Genomic DNA, 20,934 nt, shown 5'->3' on the forward strand with positions numbered 1-20,934 from the left:
AACAATAGCCCCGAGACCTCCTCTGCTTCTGCTGGTAAAGTATTCCCCTTCCTCCCTCTAGCCCCAGGGTAATTGGCCAGATTAGGCCTGGAGCTCAGTTACTCTTCAGGTGGTTACAGAGTAATCAGGTAGGGCAGTCAGTCTGTCAGAGAAGCAGCGTGGCTCAGTCAAAAGAGCATGGTCTTTGGAGTCAGAGATCCTGAGTTCGAATCCCAGCTCTGCCACTTGTCAGCTGTGTGACTGTGAGCAAGTCACTTAACTTCTCTGTGCCTCAGTTACCTCATCGGTAAAATGGGAATTAAGACTGTGAGCCCCACATGGCACATCCTGATTCCCCTGTGCCTACCCCAGTGCTTAGAACAGTGCTCGGCACATAGTAAGCGCTTAACAAATACCACCATTAATTAATTGCATTTATTGAGTGTTTACCATGTGCAGAGCACCGTACTGAGCGCTTGGGAGGCCTTCCCCCAATAAGCCCTCCTTTCATCTTCTCCCACTCCCTCCCGTGTCGCCCTGAGTTGCTCCTTTTATTCATCCCCCGGCCCAGCCCCTCCAGCACTATGTCCATTGATTGATTTTTATTACTGTCCGTCTCCCCCTCTAGACAGTAAGCTCGTTGTGGGCAGGAAATGTGTCCGTTTATTGTTCTATTGCACTCTCCTAAGCTCTGCACACAGTAAACACTCACTGACTTTTCAGCCTGGCTCCCTCCCTCTTTTTTTTTTCCCTTTTAAATGACATTCGTTAGATGTTTACTCTGGGTCAAGCACTGTTCAAAGCCCTCCAGTAGCTACAAGTTAATCAAGGCAGGCACAGTCCCTGCCGTACATGGGGCTTACAGTCCTCATGCCCATTTTACAGAAGAGGCAACTGACGGCCAGAGAAGTAAAGTGATTTGCCCTAGGTCCCAAAGCAGATAGGTGGCAGAGCTGAGATGAGAATCCAGGTCCTCTGACTGGCAGGGCCCCAGGCTCCAGTCACTAGGCTAGGTGACTTCTCCACAGCCTTTGGGAAGACGTCACCAAAGGCCAAGTCAAATGGGCTCAAGCGCCCAGCACCCTGGCTCATTGTGGGTGGGGAATGTATCTGCTTGTTGTTTTCCTGTGCTCTCCCAAGCGCTTAGCACAGTACTTTGCACAGAATAAGCGCTCGATACATATGATTGAATGAATGGACGAATGAATAGCTCGGCCCAGCTCACCTCAACTTGGGCCACTTGGGTAACTTGGCCTGGCTCAGGGTCCAGGATGGTCAAATCCATGACTTGGACCCAGTGTGCAAATCTGTTTGGAAGAAACCCCCTGGAAAACCTAGGGGATACCAGAGAGAGGGAGTGGGTGTCGAGTATCATCTGAGGCTCTCGATATTTCCCGTCTCTAACCATGTTGTCAATCAGTCCGACCACCATTCGTTACTCAGGTTGGACTGTCAGTCATATGTATTGAGCGCTTACTGTGTGCAGAGCACTGTATTACACACTTGGGAGGCCTTCCCCGATTAAGCCCCCCTTTCCACTTTTCCCAGTCCCTTCCGCTTCGCCCTGACTTGCTCCCTTTTTTCATCCCTCTTCCCAGTCCCAGGGCACTAATGTCCATCCCTGGCTTGTATTATATGAATGTCTGTCTCCCCCCTGTAGAATGAGCACTTACTGGGTACAGAGGACTGTACTAAGCTCTTGGGAGAGTACACTATAACACCTAGACACATTCCCTGCCCACAGTGATCTTTAGTCAAGCGGGGAGACAGACCTGAATAGAAATCAGTATATTCTAGATACATACGTAAGTTCCATGGGGCTGAGGGGGGGTGAATAAAGGGGAGCCAATCCCAGTACTTCTTTTTTTTTAACTGGTATTTGTTAAGTCCTTACTGTGTGCTAGGTAGTGTGTCAGTTTGGGAGCGATACAAGCTAATCAGATTTGACACAGTGAATGTCAAAAGTCCCACTGAGGTGCAGAGAAGTGAAGTGGTTTGTCTGGTGTCACCTAGCAGGCAAGTGGCACAGCAGGGTCCTCTTGACTCCCAGGCCCATGCTCTAGTCACTGGGCCACACTGCTTGTCTACAAGGTTTTGATTTTTTTATTTTCTCTGAACTTTCATTCAGTCGTATTTCATGCTTGTCTGCTTTCAGCCAGCGCTTAACAAATACCATAATTATTATTCCTATCATTCACTCATTCATTAAATCGTATTTCTTGAGCATTTGCTGAGTGCAGAGCCCTGTCCTAAATGCTTGGGCAGACATATTAAAATAAAATAGACATATTCCTTGCCCACTATGAGCTGACCCTGCAGAGGGGGAAAAAGACACTAATAGCAATCAATAAATGACAGATCTGGAGTTAAATGGTGTGGGGCTGGGAAGGGGGGCAATGAAAGAAGGGAGCAAGTCAGGGCGATGGAGAAGAGAGTGGAAGAGGAGAGGGGGGCTTAGTCAAGGAAGGCTTCTTTGTGCAGCGCACCATAGGAGATTCCTGGGACAGTCCCATAGGCAGGAGACACTCCCCCTATTCTTGAAGATCTGATGTCCCCTGAAACGCACGCCAACCTTTCTTGGTTCTTTTTCATGACAGGGAAAGACCTAGTTTAAGACAAATATCATTCTCCTTTTTATTCCCTTAAAAAATTGGGGGGCACATTGCCTGGCTGTAGTTTGGTCAACAACTTCTGTCCTGTTCTATCCACCATTAATGGGGTATCTGACCTTCCCCCTCAGCACATCCCTCAGACCCCCATAATCCTCCCCTCCCAGCACCATAGCACTTATGTCCAAATATTTCATTTATTTATTTGTATTGGCATCTGTCTCTCCTGCTCTAGACAGCTCTAGCTCCTCATGGGCAGGGAATGTGGCCATTTATTATTGATGCTGTCAGTGATATTTATCAAACACTTACTGTGTGTGGAGAGTACTGTACTAAGACCTTGGGAGAGTCCAATTCCACAATGAATAGTGACATTCCCTGCTCACAGTGACCTAACGGTCCAGAGAATTGTTGTCTTGTCCACTCCCAAGTGGTTAGTCCAGTGTTGTGCACAAAGTAAGAGCTCTGTAAGTAGGATTGAATTGAGTGATTGAATGTACAAGAGGAATTTAAATTAATGTCCATCCCCCCTCTGGATGGTAAGCTCATTTTGGGCAGGGAGTGTGGCCTCTTTCCTCTGCTTAGTACAGTGCTCTGCATGCAGTAAGCACTTAAGTGCCTGCTGTGTGACCCTGGGCAAGTCACCAACTACATTGTGCCTCCGTTCCCTCATCTGCAACATGAGGAGTCTAGTGCTATGGGGCCCCGGACAAGTCCGGGCTTTGGAGTCAGGGCTTTGGAGTCAGGGCTTTGGAGCTGACGGGCTTTGGAGTCAGGGCTCATGAGTTCGAATCCCAGCTCTGCCACTTGTCGGCTGTGTGACTGTGGGCAAGTCACTTAACTTCTCCGTGCCTCAGTTCCCTCATCGGTAAAATGGGGATTAAGACTGTGAGCCCCACGTGGGACAACCTGATTCCCCTATGTCTACCCCAGCGCTTAGAACAGTGCTCGGCACATAGTAAGCGCTTAACAAATACCAACATTAAGTCATTTCCCTTCCCTCGGCTTCTCTTTCCCTTTCTGAAAACAGGCGTTCGGAACCCGTGCTCCGTCTTCCTCCGACCGGGACCTCCTTCTGGGCAGACGGTGTCTTATCGGGTTAGCTCGTGGTTGTCCCAGTGGCTAGTATAGTGCTTGGCACAGAGTTAACGCCTAACAGATGCCACCGTTATTACCATGGTCATGGTTATTATTAGAAGAGGAAAACTCAGGTCTGTTACTTCTAGTAGATTTTTAGCTACTTTGAAGGCAGGGATCCGAAAACTTCCCAAACAGTCCACTGTGTTTAAAGGCTAGGTCAGAGACAAGTTTATTTCTATGAGTGTTAGCAGTGAGTCTCTGGTTTAGTGGCAAACTTATCTCTGTCCATCAAGGCCTGCACAACTCCAAGCAATACAGAGTTTCTGTATATACCTTTGGTATAACGTTTAGATTATCAGAAGAATACAGGGAAATCCTTTAGAAGAGAAAGCAGACAACCCCACAGGTATTTTCCATCCAACCCCCACATCTGCTTTGTTCTAAGTGATCTGTTAATACTGATAAGCAGGGCCGGAGAGTCCTTTGGTCTTTGCAATTAAGTTGTCTTGAGGCAATCCAGTCTTTAAGTGATTTGAGTTACTGCAATAGCCAGAATTGTCTTGAGTAAATCAAGAGAAGTGATGTGAGGTGATCTGGGGCTGAAACCACTCATCGAGGGAGGTCAGAGACAAAGAAAGGGGGGACAACTGCAGGACCAGTTGAACCTGAGTGGAGCTGCCAAGCTACCAACTTCAACTGTCATTGTCCCAGTGGGCAGAGCACTGGCCTGGGAGTCAGAGGACTCCCGGTTGCTCGGCCGGTTGCTTGCTGAGGCACCTTGGCCAAGATGATTCACTTCTCTGTGCTTCAGTTTCCTCAACTGTAAAATGGGGATCTAACACCTATTCCCTCTCTTACTTTGACGGCGCGCCCCACTTGGGACAGGGATTGTGTCCGACCTGATTAACTTGTACCTGCCACAGCACTTAGAACCTGGATTGACACATAGTAAGCTCTTAGTAAATGCCATTATTATTACTATTGTGAGTAGTAGTAGTAGTAGTAACTCTATTGTATTGTGCTCTCCCAAGTGCTCAGCATAGTGCTCTGCACTTGGGAAACACTCAGTTAAGATGATCGATTGATTGATCGATTGAAAATTTGATCGACTGAGTCCTTTGCCGTGGATCGTCCAGCTCAGATCCCTATGTCTTTCAGCTCTGAGATGGCCCCAGGTGAGCGGCCCCAGGATGACCAGACACCCGCCATCACCATCGCCACAGAAGCCGCCGAGCCATGGACAGGTGGCCGCCCGCCAACCCCTCCTCTCCCTCCCCGCCAGAGGCCACCGACAGAGGGCCAGGCCTTCCTCTGGAGCAACTCCGGGTGGCCTCTGCTCTCAACGTCTATCCTGTCACCCGGCATATGGCCGGCCCTCCTGTCTTCATCGTTTGATCCCCGGTATTTATCCAGCACTAACTGTGGGCGGAGCCCTCTACTAAGCTCTCGGGAGAGTCCTATCCCACAGAATTAGCAGACCGGTTCCCTGCCCATAGAGAGCATTCGGTCTATAAGAGGAGGGAGTTAGACATTAATAGGAATGAATAATGGGTGGAGATGTTCCCTGCCCTTGTAATGAGCTTTTTTGTGTAAATGAGCCCAAGGACCTAGACCTGTCCCGCCCCCCTCCTCCAAACCTTTGCTCTTCGGTGGTCTTATCTTTCCAGATGCAGTGGGGTATGAATGACAAGGATGATGAAAACTGTTCATTCATTCCTTCATTCATTCAATTGTATTTATCGAGCGTTTCTGTGTGCCAAGCACTAAGTGCTGGGCAGAGTGCCACACAACCGTATAAGAGACACTTTCCCTGCCCACCACAAGCTCACAGTCCAGAGGGGGAGGCAGACGTTAATATGGATAAATCAGTGAATGCATTACAGCTCCTTGACTTGTGTTAAGTGCCAAAAGCGGGGCTAGATGTCAGATGATCTGATCGGACACAGCCTCCAACCCTCACGGGACTTCCGGTCTGGTGGGGAGGGCCTGCAGGTTGTGGGCGGGGAATATGTCTGTCTCTTTTGCCGTTCTCTCCCAGGGTGGTTAATACAGTGCTCTGCACAACGGTAAGCACTCAATAAACACCAATGACTGACTGACCGCCTCCTGCCTCTGACAGACTGGAGGTTCTTGAGGAGCGGGGAGATGGGGACTGAACTTTTTGTAGAAAAATCATCTCTCTCTCTCATTCAACCTAGATATTCAGTGTGTCATTAGATCCTGTCAGTTTAACCTTCACGCCATCAGTCAAATCTAGGCTTTCCTCTCCATCCCAACCGGTAGTCCGCTTAGCCGAGCGCTTGTCCTTTTACCACCTCGATCCCTGCCTCCTGCCTCTCCCCAATCTAGCCTTGACTTCACTGTGCTGCCCGGATGATTTGTCTACAGAAACATTCAGTTTCTGTCTCCCTGCTCCTCAAGAACCTGCAGCGGTTGCCCGAACCCTTCTGTGCCGAGCAGATACGCCTTACCGTTGGTTTTCAAGCGTTGGATCACCTCACCCCCTTCCTTCACCTCACGGGTCTCCCGCCACAACCTGGATCGCCCTCCCTCTTCCTATCCAATGGACGACAGCTCCCTGCCCAATCAAAGACTTACTGAGGCTGCGTCTTCTCCGAGAAGACTTCCCCGTCCTCATTTGTTCTCTTGGTCTGTTCTGCGTCGCCCTGATGGGCTCCCTTTATTCCCCTCACCCACTCAGCCCCACAGCAGTCTCTCCATCTCTGCAATGTATCTATTTATTCCCATGAATGTCCATCTCCTCCTCTGGACTGTAAGCTTGCTATGGGCGGGGAATGGGTCTACCCACTCTTCTATCGTCCTGTCCCAACCGCTTAGTGCAGTGTGCTCTGCACAGAGCCAGGGCTCAATAAGTAGGATCGATGGACGGATAGGCATCGGATCCCCTTATAGCAATTGAGGAAACGGGGTTCCGGAGAGGTGAAGCGACTCGCTCGGGGTCGCACGGCGCGGCAAGCGTCCGAGCGGTGATGAGGACCCGGGTCTCGTGACCCGGCGGGCCAGCGCTCTCGCTGGGAAGCAGATGGAAAAGCTGTGCGAGTCGGTGGGGAAAGGTCCCCGTGGCTACGTTTTCCTCCAGCCCTGGCCAGGACCACTGGACCAATAGGCGGTAGAAGCTCTGTCTACTGCCCAGGAAGCCACAAGGCCCCTTCTTCCCCGGGTAGCCACAAACCCTCATCTTATTCAGTCCCACCAGGGACGGAGCCTACAAGCGACTCCACGTGCAGAGGCCCAGCTCGGGGACCGTTCGTCAGACAAGCCCGCGTCTGGCTTCTCGGTTACGGGATTCAACACGGTACCTCGGGACGGCACTCTGCACATAGCGAGCACTCGGTCGATAGGACTGTGCCAGGCCCGACGATCAGGAACCTCCTCCAGTGCTTAGCACATCGTTGGGCATCAGAGTAAGCACTTGATAATTAAGTCCGGGGGCGGTGTCTGTGGCGTCATGGAGGCCAGCCACAGGCCTAGGCGGGCCCGGGATCCCAGAGCCCGCAGCTCCAGGGCCTTGGTCCCGCCGGTCCCTTTTGGTACCCCCCGCCAGATGGGACCCAAGGAAGTAACGTGGCCTAGTGGCTAGAACGCGGGCCTGGGAGTCGGAAGGTTCTAATCCAGGCTCTGCCATTCAATTGCTGTGTGACTCTGGGCGAGTTACTTTGCTTCTCTGCACCTCAGTGACCTCATCGTTCAAATGGGAATTAAGATGGTGGAGCCCCATACGGGACAGGGACACCGGCCAACTGGGCTCTCTTGTGTCTACCTCAGCATTTAGGACAGTGCCCGACCCACAGTCATCGCTGAGCAAATACCACAAACAAACAACCAAGAACCCTTCGGGAACTCTGTGTGCAAAGCATCGTAGTAAGTGCTTGGGAGAGTACAATCTAACAACCCACAGACATATTCCTGCCCCCAAAGAGCTCACAGTCAAAGGGGGGAGACGGATATTAACACAAGTCAATAAAGAACTTCCAGATGCATACATGTTCTTATGCCGTCGAATCATCTCCGACCCGTAGCGACGCCCCGGATGCTTCTCTCCCAGAACGACCCGCTTCCATCCGCCATCGTTCCGGTAGCGCATCCGAGAGTATTCTCGATAAAAATTTGGAAGCAGTCTACTTTGGACTTTCTCCTACACGACTGCCGCCCGGCACGGTACGGGTAGATACCCGTGTGGCGTGGGAGGGATGAGAGGCAGGATGAATGAAGGAGTAAGTAAGGGGAGGCACCAAAAAGCATGGGAGTGCCATGCGTGCAGAGCACTGTACGGAATGCTTGGAAAGGACAATTCAGCAGCAGAGAGAGACGATCGCTGCTCACGCTGGGCTGATGGTCTAGAAGGGGGGAGACGGACCTCAAAAGAAGTCAACAGGCATCGAAATAAACCAACATCATTATGGGTCTCTACACATCCAAACCAACGGACAGTCCATTAATCCATCAGTCAGTGGTATTTACTGAGCGCTTACGGTGGGCAGAGCACTGTAATAAGCGTTTGGGACCAGGAGGCGGGGAGGAGGGAGAGGGGTTACAGTGCAATAGGGTTGCTCGACGTGTTCCCTGGCCACAGTGAGCTTACAGTCCAGAGGGAGAAACAGACACTGAAATCCATTTCAGCTGGCTATGTCCATCATTGGTTTGGAAAGAAGGTGGAGGTGAAGAGGAAGCACTTCAAGGGTTCATATCCAAGCAAGTAGATGACCCAGAAAGGAGAGGGAGTAGAGGCAAAAAAGGGTTTAGCTGAGGAAAGCCTCTCAGGGGAGATGACTCGTTAAGGATTTGAATCTGGGGAGAGCAGCTGTCTGTCAGATAGGGCAGGGGAGGCCGTTCCCGGCCAGAGGCAGGATGGGGGAGGGGTGGGTGGCAAGAGAGAGAGAGGAGATGGAGGTACAAGTGAGTGGGTTGGCATTAGAGGAGCAGAGCGTGTGGGCTGGGTTGGAGCAGGGAATGGGAGAAGTGAGGTAGGAGGGAAAGAGTCTTTCAAGGCAGCGGTAAGGAATTTTTTTTGGATGCGGAGGTGGATGGGTAACTCCCAGAGGTTCCGGAGGAGTGGGGAAACATGGAGTCGATGCTCTTTTTGTGAAAAACGATCTGGGCAGCAGAGTGAAGGATGGGCCAAAGTGGGGAGAGCAGGAGGAAGAGAGATTAGCGAGGAGGTTGGTGCTGTAGTTAGAAAGGGATATTGGATAAGTGTTTGGATCATCATGGTAGCTGTTTGCATTTTTTTTTTTATAAAGGTATCCACTCCACACTTACTATGTGAAGGCACTATACCAATTTCTGGGCACTGTCCTAAGTGTCGTTGGCCTTGCGGAGCACTGGTTTGGATGGAGAAGAAAGCGTGGAATTCCAGAAATGTCGTGAAGGTAGAAGAACCACCAGGTTTGGGTGACGGATCGGGTCGGATGAGAGCGATGAATCGAAGATAACGCCGAGGTTACAGGACCCGTGAGATGGGGACTTTGAACTCACCGTGACATATTTATCGAGCCCTTGCTGCGTGCAGAGCTCTGTACTCAGCTCTCGGGAGAGCACGATCTAACAGATCAGTAGCCACGTTCTCCGTCCGCTCCTTCTCGAACAACCCGGCCCCCGGCCCCGCACCCCCCTCCCGAATGCTCGAAATCATCAAGCGTGATGGCCCTAAAATCTCCCTTGCACCCATCCAGGCTATTCTTCCTCCAGTCCCCTCTTCGATTCTCCCGTCCTCCTCAGCGTTCTCTCCAGAAGAGGTCTCCCTCTTCCTCTCAAAATCTACCTACCTCTGTACCCCCACCTCCCGTCAGGTCGGAGGGACCTGGGGGTCTCAGCCTGGCTCTGCCTCGTGACGACTGTGTGACCTCGGGCAAGTTGCTGACCTTCTCAGAGCCTCAGTGACCTCATCTGTAACGTGGGCATTAAGACTGTGTGCCCTCTGTGGGAAATGGGCTTTGTCCAACCTGATTCCCTTTGATCGACCCCAGCGCTTAGTACGGTGCCCGGCACATAGTGAGCGTTTAACAGATTCCATTGAGAATTCAAAGCAAGAAACCGAAGAAGTTTGTTTTTTGGAGTTTGGTTTAGTTTGGGGTCTAGGTTTCACTCTCCTTCTCTGAGATGGTCTTTGGGTGTTGGATTCCTTGCATCTGGGCAGCACTCCCCCGCTTCTACTTGGAGCGTAATCGTCCTTGAGCCTGTCCCCGGGTCGACCACGTGGCCCTGAAGTTCGAGCTGTTGGGGAAATGCTCATCCCAGGTCTGCCCCTGGTTTGCCATGCAGCTTTGCGCGGGTCAGCGAGCCTCCCTGGATAACTTCCTCAATTCATTCCGTGACGAAGTGCTTACCGTGCACCGAAAGCCATCACGAGCGCCCGGGAAAGTCCAATACCACAAAAAGCTGACAGTCTAGAGGCAGAAATGGTCATCAATCTCAATCGATGCCCTTAGGCTCTGGGCGTGAGTGCCCTGGGGCCAAGGGTGCGGTGAATAAAGTGCGAGGCTCAAGAGAGTGGGAGTAGAGGAAGTGGGGGGATCTGGGAGATCTGGGCAGTCGCTCTCGGCCCCGGCCCCGCGGCGCTCGTCTCCGAATCTGTAAATGATATCATAGATCGTGAGTCAGCGATTCATCCTCACGAACATCTGCCTCGCCATTTAAGTCATCGGGTCGGGGATCGTGTTTGTCAGTTCATTCATTCATTCATTCATTCATTCAATAGTATTTATTGAGCGCTTACAATGTGCAGAGCACTGTACTAAGCGCTTGGGATGAACAAGTCGGCAACAGGTAGAGACAGTCCCTGCCGTTTGACGGGCTTACAGTCTAATCGGGGGAGACGGACAGACAAGAACAATGGCAATAAACAGCGTCAAGGGGAAGAACATCTCGTAAAAACAATGGCAACTAAATAGAATCAAGGCGATGTACAATTCATTAACAAAATAAATAGGGTAACAAAAATATATACAGTTGAGCGGACGAGTACAGTGCTGTGGGGATGGGAAGGGAGAGGTGGAGGAGCAGAGGGAAAAGGGGAAAATGAGGCTTTAGCTGCAGAGAGGTAAAGGGGGGATGGCAGAGGGAGTAGAGGGGGAAGAGGAGCTCAGTCTGGGAAGGCCTCTTGGAGGAGGTGATTTTTAAGTAGGGTTTTGAAGAGGGAAAGAGAATCAGTTTGGCGGAGGTGAGGAGGGAGGGCGTTCCAGGACCGCGGGAGGACGTGGCCCAGGGGTCGACGGCGGGATAGGCGAGACCGAGGGACGGTGAGGAGGTGGGCGGCAGAGGAGCGGAGCGTGCGGGGTGGGCGGTAGAAAGAGAGAAGGGAGGAGAGGTAGGAAGGGGCAAGGTGATGGAGAGCTTTGAAGCCTAGAGTGAGGAGTTTTTGTTTGGAGCGGAGGTCGATAGGCAACCACTGGAGTTGTTTAAGAAGGGGAGTGACATGCCCAGATCATTTCTGCAGGAAGATGAGCCGGGCAGCGGAGTGAAGAATAGACCGAGCGGGGCGAGAGAGGAGGAAGGGAGGTCAGAGAGAAGGCTGACACAGTAGTCTAGCCGGGATATAACGAGAGCCCGTAACAGTAAGGTAGCCGTTTGGGTGGAGAGGAAAGGGCGGATCTTGGCGATATTGTAGAGGTGAAACCGGCAGGTCTTGGTAACGGATAGGATGTGTGGGGTGAACGAGAGGGACGAGTCAAGGATGACACCGAGATTGCGGGCCTGAGAGACGGGAAGGATGGTCGTGCCATCCACGGTGATAGAGAAGTCTGGGAGAGGACCGGGTTTGGGAGGGAAGATGAGGAGCTCAGTCTTGCTCATGTTGAGTTTTAGGTGGCGGGCCGACATCCAGGTGGAGATGTCCTGGAGGCAGGAGGAGATGCGAGCCTGAAGGGAGGGGGAGAGGACGGGGCGGAGATGTAGATCTGCGTGTCATCTGCGTAGAGATGGTAGTCAAAGCCGTGAGAGCGAATGAGTTTACCGAGGGAGTGAGTGTAAATGGAGAACAGAAGAGGGCCAAGAACTGACCCTTGAGGAACTCCAACAATTAAAGAATGGGAGGGGGAGGAGGCGCCAGCGAAGGAGACCGAGAATGACCGGCCAGAGAGGTAAGAGGAGAACCAGGAGAGGACGGAGTCCGTGAAGCCAAGGTGAGATAAGGTATGGAGGAGGAGGGGATGGTCGACAGTGCCAAAGGCAGCAGAGAGGTCAAGGAGGATCAGAATGGAGTAGGAGCCATTGGATTTGGCAAGAAGGAGGTCATGGGTGACCTTAGAGAGAGCAGTCTCGGTAGAGTGGAGGGGACGGAAGCCAGATTGGAGGGGGTCTAAGAGAGAATGGGAGTTAAGGAATTCTAAGCATCGATTGTAGACGACTCGTTCTAGAATTTTGGAAAGGAAGGGTAGTAGGGAGATAGGGCGATAACTGGAGGGGGAAGTGGGGTCAAGAGCGGGTTTTTTTAGGATGGGGAAGACGTGGGGATGTTTGAAGGCAGAGGGGAAGGAGCCATTGGAGATTGAGTGGTTAAAAATAGAAGTTAAGGAAGGTAGGAGGGCAGGGGCGATGGTTTTAAGAAGGTGAGAGGGAATGGGGTCCGAGGCGCAGGTGGAGGGGGTGGCACTTGCGAGGAGGGAGGAGATCTTCTCTGAGGATACTGCAGGGAAGGATGGGAAAGTAGGGGAGAGGGTTGGTGTGGGGGAGGGGAGAGGCGGAGGGGTGACTTTGGGGAGCTCAGACCTGATCGTGTTGATTTTCGTGAGGAAATAGGTGGCCAGATCATTGGGGGTGAGAGATGGGGGAGGGGGAGGAACAGGGGGCCTAAGGAGAGAGTTAAAGGTCCGGAACAATCGGCGGGGGTGACAGGCATGGGTGTCGATGAGGGAGGAGAAGAAGCTTTGCCTGGCGGAGGAGAGGGCAGAGTTAAGGCAGGAAAGGATAAATTTGAAGTGTGTGAGGTCGGCTTGGTCCTTGGACTTTCGCCAGCAGCGCTCAGCAGCTTGAGCATAGGAGCGTAGGAGGCGGACGGAGGAGGTGATCCAGGGCTGTGGGTTAGTGGAGCGAGAGCGGCGGAGGGAAAGGGGGGTGAGAGAGTCGAGATGAGTAGAGAGGGTGGAGTTGAGAGCGGAGACCCGATCATCGAGAGTGGGAAGAGAGGACAGGGCGGCAAGGTGAGGAGAGATGCTATTGGAAAGACGGATGGGATCGAGAGAGCGGAGGTCTCTGTGGGGCAGTAGCGAAGATTTGCAGGGGGAGGGAGTGTGAGAGATGAGGCAGGTGAGAAGGTTATGGTCAGAGAGAGAGATTTCAGAGTTGGTGAGGGAGGAGATAGTGCAGCGGTAGGAGATGACGAGATCGAGGGTGTGACCGAGTCGGTGAGTGGGCGCGGTATGGTGGAGGAGGAGGTCGGCAGAGTCGAGGAGGGATAGCAGGCGGGCGGCAGAGGAGTCGTCGGGTACATCCATATGGATGTTGAAGTCTCCAAGGATCAGAGTGGGCAGAGAGAAGGAGAGAAGGAAGGTGAGAAAGGGGTCAAGGTGGTTGAAGAAGTCGGAGGTGGGACCGGGAGGGTGGTAGATGACGGCGACAAGTAACTGGAGGGGGTGGTAGAGGCGAATGATATGGGCTTCGAAGGAGGGGAAGGAGAGGGAGGGGGGAGGAGGGATAGTGCGGAAGCGGCAACGGGGCGAGAGGAGGAAGCCGACGCCTCCTCCCTTACCGGTGAGTCTGGGGGAATGGGAGAAGGAGAGGCCTCCGCTGGAGAGAGGGGCTGCGGAGACCGTGTCTTTGGGAGAGAGCCACGTTTCCGATAGGGCGAGGAGGAGGAGAGAGCGAGAGAGGAAAAGGTCATGGATGAAAGGTAGCTTGCCTGTAATAGAGCGGGGGTTCCAGAGGCCACACTTGAAAGTAGCTGTGGGTGCAAGGGGGGAAGGGGGGGAAGGGCGGGGGGAGGGGGGGAAGGGCGGGGGGAGGGGAGGGTTTGGTTGGGAAGGAGGTGGCGGGGCCCTGGACGGGGAGAGGGGGATGAGGGGTGGCGGTGGGACAAGAGGACTGGGATGGGGCGTGGGTGGGGAAGAGAGAAGGGGGGAGGGGGTGAAGAGGGGGTTTGGTGGGGGGAAGAGTAGGGGGAGGGGGAAGAGGGGTAACGCTGGTAAAGTGGAGTTCTAGGGCGGGAGAGGGGAGGGGGGGAGGAGACAGAGGAGAGAGCGGGAAAGAGCTGAGCGAGAGAGGGGAAGGGGAAGGGGAGGATAGGAAGGGGCGGGAGGGCGGAGGGGGGGAGGAGGGACATGGCGCGGCCAGAGAGGTGGGTGGCAGCACTGACAACAATAAACAGTAATAAACGAAATCGGTAATATAGCAACATGATACAGTATGATACAATACGGTAGTGCTAATATAGCAACATGATACAGTATGTTATTACTAATAATGGTATTTGTTAAGCATTTACTATGTGCCAGACCCTGTATCAGGAGCTGAGGGGGCCACAGGTAAATCAAGTTGGACGCATTCCCTGGCCCTCGTGGAGCTAATACCGTGATTTCTGATTACTTCTGTTTTTCCAATTCCGAAGGGCAAAATCTCTCTCTTATAACCACTTTTTGGGTTGCTGGTATTTATGGATGCTGCTGTGAGTCTATCTAAATATTTGCGGAGGTGGTATAATTGTTATATAATCACGATGAGCTCATTAATGGCATCAAGCACTCACTGTGTGCAGAGCATTGTACAGAGCGCTTGGAGGAGTCCAGTACATCTTAGAAGCCACGTCCCCTGCCCGCAACGAGCTTACAGACTAGAAGGGGAGACGGGCATTGATATAAATTGCAGAGAGGGGAAATAGTTGAGTGGAAGCATAATTGATGACTTGATGACACTGTCCTGAAAGAAAAAGCTTTTCCCACTCTCACACAGCAGATGGGTGGAGAGATGGCTTTGGGAGTCATTCATTCTGATGTGACAGCTGAAGCCATGTCATTAGTATTATTATGGCATTTAAGCGCTAAGCAGTGTGTCCTAGTGCAGAGAGCCTGGCCCCGGAAGTCAGAAAGACCTGAGTCCTAATCCCTGCTCTGCCGCTTATCTGATATGTGACCTGGACACGTCACTTAACTTCCCTCTACCTCAGTTACCTCATCTGTAAAATGGGATGAAGACTGTGACATGAGACATGGACCGTGTCCCGCCTGAACAGCTCATATCTGCCCCAGTGTTTAGAACAGTTCCTGGCACATAGTAAAGGGTTTAACAAAATACCACTTAAAAACAGGAGCATCCAGAAAGGTGGAATGAGAGTCTTACTCCTCACTGAAGAGAACTTCCAAGTAACGTCTCATCCTCTTCTCCGCTACACACGTCCGCATAAGCTCGTTGTGGACGGGGAATGTGTCTACCAACTCTTTTGTCTAGTCCTTTCCCAAGCACTCAGTACAGTGCTCAGCACCCAGTAATGTTACTTGTAAAATCATGCCTGTTTGTTGCTCTGCATGGTCGATGAGACCATTCATGGTTTCCATGGTCACCAAATTTTATTCTGCAGAATGATCAAACACCACGCCTTGGGAGTCACGCTTTTTCGGTTACCTTTATATCCCCACAATAGCCCCCACACACTTAGATGTGCATTTCAGCCACTCCCATAGACATGTTGATTCCCAGATAAGGTCATCTTAGGCGCCAGAGCTTGTTGCCATAGTCTCAAATGGTCGGTAGTAAAATTCGGCAAGTTACAAAGGATTTTCTAAACCAGAAGATCATTTTCATACTGGCATTTTCAGAGTTCTCTTCCCTGTTGCACAAAATGGGGTCACCAGGGGTAAGGCTTTGTTTCCACCAAAGGTGGTGCCTCAATTATTGCAGTTTCATTACCACACTTTCCACAGTAAGGGTTCAATCAATACCTCTGATTAATTGACTCTAGACAGTCCTTCAATTCTGTAAGCTTGTTCTGGGCAGAGAACACTTTCATCCATTCATTCATTCCATCACATTTATTGAGTGCTCACTGTATGCAGAGCACTGTACTAAGCACTTGGAAAATGCAATTCAGCCAGAGAGACAATCCCTGTCTACACTAGGCTTACAGTTTAGAAGAGGGGAGACAGACTTCAAAACAAGTAAGCAGGCATCAATATAAATCTACAGAATTGTAGATAAATACATCAAAATGACTAAACAGGCATCGATGTACATAAAGAGAATTATAGATATGTACATATATACCCAAGTGCTTTGGGGCAGGGAGAGAGGGGTGAAGCAAAGGGAGTGAGTCGGAGGCATGTGGAGGGAAGGGGGAGCGGAGAGAAGAGGGAGCTTAGTCCAGGAAGGCCTCTTGGAGGAGGTGAGGCTTCACGAGGGCTTTGAAGGGGGGAGGTGTGATTGTCTACCTCGTATGTCTGCGTATGTCTACGTGCCTACCAACTCTGTTCTCTTGGCCTCTCCCAAGCACAGTCCACTGCTCTACACACTGAAAGAGCTCATTAAATTCCAACGATTAATTTATCAAGTGGTTAAAGCCTGGGGGAACCGTGAGACCTTTGGTTTCCCTGAGTAGAGCTCATCCCTGATTAATTCACAAGAAGAGTCTCTGCATCATCACCTGGTCACCTGCTCCGCGATCCTGATGCCAAAGGGCTTTCCTGATGCTCATGGCTGGTTCTCTGCAGAGTCAGGACCTGTCAGGCTTTAGAAAATTGACGTTTCCCTACCGTCAGCGGGAGCGTCCAAAGCAGCGGAATCGAATTACCCAGTGACCAGCTAAGTGCAGGGGGAAATGAAGTGGCATAACACATGAGCTGGGAGGATGGCTCCAGGGTCGCCTCTCTCCCATGAGACCAAAGATCCTCTTCTCCAGCTCCAGAGGAGGCATTTATGGTACGTTCCAAGACCCCTAATTCTGGGTCCATTGGTTCTAAACTCTGAGAGGAGGAAAGCCCCACAGGTCTTCTCCTCCAGAACTCTGCAGATGGGGGCTGGATGACCAAGGAGAGAATCCTACTGGCTACTGCTCTCTCTACAGTTGTGGCTCATCACAACTCCCCACCCTTGAAGTTTATCCCCCTGCACTTGGGCAGTCAGGTCAATTCCCAAATGCACCCCACCACTGAAAGATGGAGCTCTGTAGTGCAGTCCCACTCAAAGCAAAGGTGGGGTGTGTGTGCTTGCGTGCATGAAAGATGGGGTTAGCTCTGGGGAGAGTAATGAGGAGGGGGCTGCCGCTGTTCACGCGAAGCCTAGTTCCAGATTCAGGAACTGGGGTTCGGGGCAGGGAGCTGACTTGGGCTTGACCAAATGAGCAGACCTGGAGCCCCACACACCCTTCTCTGCAAGTGGGGACCCTCACCATGTCTGCTAGTGGTAGCTCCTATGGACGTGGGGACCCCTTCCATGTCCACAGCAGCGCATTTCCCAAGAGAAGCGGCCCAGTGTAGTGGACAGAGCACAGGCCTGGGATTCAGAAGGTCATGAGTTCTAATCCCTGCTCCACCGCTTGTCTGCTGAGTGGCTTGGGGTAAATCGCTTTACTTCTCTGGGCCTTAGTTCCTTCATCTGGAAAATGGGGATTTAGACTGTGAGACCCAAGGGTCAGGGACTTTGTCAGAAGCAGCATGGCTTAGTGGAAAGGACACGGATTTGGGAGTCAGAGGATGTGAGTTTTAATCCCATCTCTTCCACTGGCCTGCTGTGTGATCTTGGGCAAGGTGCTTAACTTCTCTGTGCTTCATTTACCTCATCTGTAAAATGGGGGTTAAGACTGTAAGCCCCACGTGGGACATCCTGATGACCTTGTATTTACCCCAGCAGTTACAACAGTGCTTGGCACATAGTAAGTGCTTAACTAATACCACCATAATAATCCTTGGGGAGAGATGGAGTCAGGAGCTGTGCCACCACCTCTGAGGGAAAGTGGTGTTTGTGGTTGGTGAATATGTTTGTACTTGGATTTCCATTCTTCAGAGTTCATCTCTGGATGAGAAGAAAAGAGAGGAGGGGGCTGCCACCCCCAGCACAGAGGCTGGTGCTGGAAACGGAGACGGGGGCTCTGTGCAGGGAACCGGTTCGGTCTGACCCGGCTGTGGAATGGACAAGACCCGAGGCCCTTAATTCTCTAAATGGATCGAACCTTCCTTTGCCCCCAGTCCTGTTCACGGGCTCATTTTGCACAGCTTCAGTCCTCAGAGAAGGGACGCTTGTGGCCTCGACAGCCGTGGCTTCTGGGGGGTAGAGGGAGGGTCCAGTATCAGGAGTAGGACAGGGTAGCATTAGCACGCCTATGCTGTTCCTCTTTGAGGAGCAGAGCCGTGCGGACTTCAGTTCTGGCGTAATTCAGCGGGAATGTGGGGCCTGAATTTGGCCCAGTCTGTAGTTGTTCTGGGCATCCAGTCCCTGGAGAACAACTAATGGACTGGGGAATATGAAGATGGTGTTAGTTAAGGGTTTAGAGCTGCAAGATGTAGCAGTGTGCTTAGCTGCGACTGTCAAATCTCATCTCTACTGGGCAATCCGTGTTTTGGGGGAGGCGCACGTTTGTGAAACTGGATTGTTTATGCCCCCACCCCATCTCTCCCTTTCTATCAGACAAATGGTTCCCCTGGGGCCCGAAGTGTCCAACGCATGTCTTTTTTAGCTAGGGACGGAGGGCAGGGTGGAGTGACTTGTACCTCCACAGTCGCTCATTCAGGCATGTCTTCCGGGGCCAGATCTCCCAACGCCAGATCTCCCAACGGCCAGACATGACGGAGCACTTACTGCGTGCCAAACACGGTATGAAGCGCTTGGGAGAATACAATAGGACACACGCATTGCCTGCCCGCAGCAACCTGGCCTCATGGCAAGAGCACGGGCTGGAGGGCCAGAGGATGTGGGTTTTAATCCCATCTCTGCCACTTGTCCTCTGTGTGACAAGTCACTTAACTTCTTTATGCCTCAGTTACCTCATCTGTAAAATTGGGATTAAGACTGAGAGCCCCATGTGGGATAACCTGATTACCTCGTATCTACCCTCGCGCTTAAAGCAGTGTTTGGCACATAGGAAGTACTTAACAAATATCATAATAACTCAGTATCCTGCTCCCCCTAGGACATCCTACAGTCCTTGCACAAAGTAAATGCTCAATAATCACCGTGTGTTTTCACTTCATTCTCCCCTTAGAGGCTAGAGAATGGGCCTGGGCATCAAAAGGTAATGGGTTCTAATCCTGGTTCCACCACGTGTCTGCTGTGTGACCTTGGGCAAGTCACTTCACTCCTCTGGGCCTCAGTTACCTAATCTGTATAATAGGGATTGCAACTGTGAGCTCTACGTGGGACAATGACTGTGTCCAAACCGATTTTCTTGGTATCTACCCCAATGCTTAGTACATGGCCTGGCATATTTGTGCTGAAGAAAACCACATTACTAATAATTATTAATAATATTATCATCAACTACCCCCTCTGTGCTCACAGTCGCTAAATTTCTGTACACAAATGCATAGCTTACAGATATGCACATAAGAGCTGCAGGGAAAATAGGGAATGTCCACAGGTCACAGATCCAAGGCTAAGGAGGATACAGAAAGGCAAAGAAGCCGGTGGGGGGGTGGGGGGGGCGGTAAAAGAGGGTTTAATCAGAAAAAGCCTCTTGGCGGAGTTGCGACCTTAATAATCTTAATAATGTTCTGAAGAGGTGGAGAGTGGTGGTCTGGCATATGGGGAGAGGGAGGCAGTTCCAGGCCGGGGGAGGGCCCGGGAAAGGAGTCAGAAGCGACCTAGAGGAGCCGGAGGCCCAGGGAGGAAGCCGGCGCAGTAGGAGCAAAGTGCCACCAGATGGCGATAGAGAAGCGTGGCCGCCCAGAATCACCATCTGGGAGAGAAGCAGCGCCGCCTGGTGGCAACATTCCGGAAGGACCTGGCTTCAAATCCAGCCCCGGCCACTTGTCTGCGGGATGACCTTGGACGAGTCACTTCCCTTCTCCGAGTCTCAGTTATATCATCTCTCAAATGGGGATTAAGATTTGTGAGTCCTAATAGGGACGTGGACTGTGTCCAGACTGATGAGCTTCTCTCTATCCTAGCGCTTAGTACAGTGCCCGGCACACAGTGAGCGCTTCACAAACACCATAAAAAATGGTCGATGTCACCCGGGGGATGATACAATAGGCGAAACCGCACAGAACAATAGGTAGTAGTATCTCGGGGCTATTGAAAAGGGCAGCCTCCCAGGCCAATGCCTGTTGCCACCAGGCGGCGATAGAGAGGCGCAGCCGCCCCGAATCCCGATTAGTGCCACCAGGGGGCAGGCTGCTGCTCTCAGACCGGAGGGTGGTTCTGGTCTCTCCAGAGCAGCTGCAGCTAAGTGCTTCTCCTCGGCCTCGACCATCATCTCTCTTACGCTGTGGGCAGAGTCAACTCCCAGTAATGGGCTCCATTACTACCCCAAAGGGGGGGGGGGAGGGTGTGTGTGTGTGTGTGTGTGTGTGTGAATAATAGGGAGGAAGAAGATTCATGAGGTGGCTGCCAGTCAGGGGAGGCCAGGCACTTGGGCTCTGTGCAGGAAGCCAGTTCTCTCTGACTTGCCTGGCACTGAGAAGACCCAGGGCCTCTAATTCTATAGATGAGTCAGGCCTCCCTAGGACTATAATCATTCATTCCTTCAATCGTATTTATTGGGGGCTTACTGTGTGCAGAGCACTATATTAGGCGCTTGGAAAGTGCAATGCAGTTCTGTCTGCAGGGTCACTCTCCTGCCTCGGTCCCCAGAGAAGGGGCCCTTTTGGGCTTAATGTGGAAGCTTGTGGGATCTAATGTCAGAAGGAAGATGGGGTGTCTATCGATGCCTCTGCCCTATTTCTCTCTGAGAAGCAGAGTTGTGAGGACTCCTGCTTGAGACCAAGTCAACGGGGCTGTGGGCCGGGAGGGCAGAAGGCAGGTATTGTACCAGAAACTGAATTCTATCCAGCTTGTATGCGGTTCTGCCCCTTCAATGAATCAATCAATCAATCAATCAATCAATCGGATGGATGGCGTGCCTCTTGCGTACCGAGCACTACACTGAGCGCTTGGGAAGGTATCCCTAGGACAGACACATGCCCTGCCCACAACAGGCATTCAGTCTAGAGGGCACTGGAGTTTGTGGAGTAATACAATTGGGGATCTGGGGGCAAGGGAGATCTTGGGCAAGTCTTAATAGGACATTGCAGCAGTCAGCTTCTTGTCTCTGTGTGTATCCTCTCTTGGCATTAGGGTCAGGGTTTTTAGGGGATAGGGAGACTAGTGTTTGCTCCAAACTAGCATGTCT

Source organism: Ornithorhynchus anatinus, chromosome 4 (assembly GCF_004115215.2).
Source record: "Ornithorhynchus anatinus isolate Pmale09 chromosome 4, mOrnAna1.pri.v4, whole genome shotgun sequence".
NCBI lineage: Eukaryota > Metazoa > Chordata > Mammalia > Monotremata > Ornithorhynchidae > Ornithorhynchus > Ornithorhynchus anatinus.